This window comes from Ammodytes marinus (genome assembly GCF_949987685.1).
Source record: "Ammodytes marinus genome assembly, contig: scaffold_363, whole genome shotgun sequence".
NCBI lineage: Eukaryota > Metazoa > Chordata > Actinopteri > Uranoscopiformes > Ammodytidae > Ammodytes > Ammodytes marinus.
In genome coordinates, this window is record NW_027648419.1 from 3,059 (window position 1) to 5,000 (window position 1,942).

Below are 1,942 nucleotides of genomic sequence, written 5' to 3' on the forward strand. Positions count from 1 at the left end.
AATACACACAGCCTAGACTCTGTAAACGGGCATGCTGCTAGCTACTTTCGGCCCCTTTGTTTACATACCCTTTGTTTACATACAGTACATTATGGCTGGAATTTACTGAGTCACAACGACACACATTAGAGTCGTTTTCTAAGCTGAATATGAACAGAAATACGTGTTGTTTGGTGAATTATAAGTATCCCGAATTAATAAGAATAATATAAGCATTTTAAAAGTATATTAACTTTGGTTTAAGGAGCTTAAAATCGGGCAGCAAATAGCGCTATCTTTACATTTTTACTTATTTAAAATAGAGTTTGGTACATTGTTGATGTATTGAGCCGGTTTCTAAAAACATTCCCAACGTTTCTGTGACATTTCTCTGCTGACTTTTACTTGTTACTAATTTAAGCTTTTTCAATTTCAAGTTACTGTATGTTTTCGTATTTAAAAATCCCTATTCTCGTTTTATTTACACCCTAAAATAGCTTTTCTAATGTTGCACAAGTCGTTTTTAAACCTAAATTTCAACAAGAATACGTGTTGTTTGCTGAAATATAAGTATCCCGAATTACTAAGCAGAATGTAAACATTTAAAAAATATATTAACTCTTGTTTAAGTAGCTTTAAATTAGTCTGCAAGTCGCGCTATCATTAAATTGACAGATTTTAAAATCACGTTTGTCCGCACATTATCTCTTTCCATACATTTCTAACTTAAAAAACCCGCTTGAATAGTACTCGATAGTTCATTTATGCCTCTCCCGCTATCATTTTTAGCCTGAAATATAATTTTTATTGATTATTTTAATTATTTTATAACAATTTATCATGACCAACAACATTGCCCAACAGTAACAGACAGTGAGCTAACGGCTAACGGCTACAGTAGACCGAATCCATCCATCGCCAACTGAAACTAACCGCCGTCTTCTTTACTTATTTTTTATTATTATTATTTTGAATTATTTAAATATAAAAGTGTGTGTGTGGGCTTACCGGTCGCACCTGTCGGCCCCATAGTTCAGGTAATGGATGAAGCTGTGTAACGTCCGCGTGAGTGTCAGAGAGTTTTTGAGAAAAAGGATTAAAAAACCGGCGAATGGGTGAAACTACACAACCGGGCAGATATTTCAAAATAAAATGCCCAAGCAGTCAGTGTATAAGTGTGTGTGTGTGTGTGTGTGTGTGTGTGTGTGTGTGTGTGTGTGTGTGTGTGTGTGTGTGTGTGCGTGTGCGTGTGCGTGTGCGTGTGTGTGTGTGTGTGTGTGTGTGTGTGTTAACTAATTTGTAACACGTCGACTCGTGTGTATCAGTATATTTGTAGTCACAGAGGAAAATTATTTGGGAGTTACAAAACTTGTATATTTTTCCCATTCTTCCACAAACACAAAACTACAGTTCTTAGGATCACAAATCATGAAAATCATATTATTTTTATGCCGATGTTTTTGCTAACACTTTTATACAACTTTATAAAAAAAAGTGTGGACATTTCATGGACACAATTTGCACATTTGAATATTATGAAGGGGCAGAGAGGGAGCGAGACAGAGAGAGAGAGAGAGAGAGAGAGAGAGAGAGAGAGAGAGGGAGAGAGAGAGAGAGAGAGAGAGAGAGAGAGAGAAAGTTTTGTTGTAATCATCTGTATGTTATGTTGTTATATGTTGAATATTTTTACTCATTAATTTGATGATGTGCTTTGGCAATATTGTACAATACTGTAACTTTCATGCCAATAAAGCCAATTTGAATTGAATTGAATTGAATTGAAAGAGAGAGAGGGAGATAGAGAGAGAGAGAGAGAGAGAGAGAGAGAGAGAGAGAGAGAGAGAGAGTGAGAGAGGGGCTTTTACATAAAGTTTTTATTTCGAAGGCTAGCTGTCCACATTACCGTTATTCCCAGTGATTGCTGCTAACTTTACTTTGGAAAATCAGCTGCATCACAGATCAC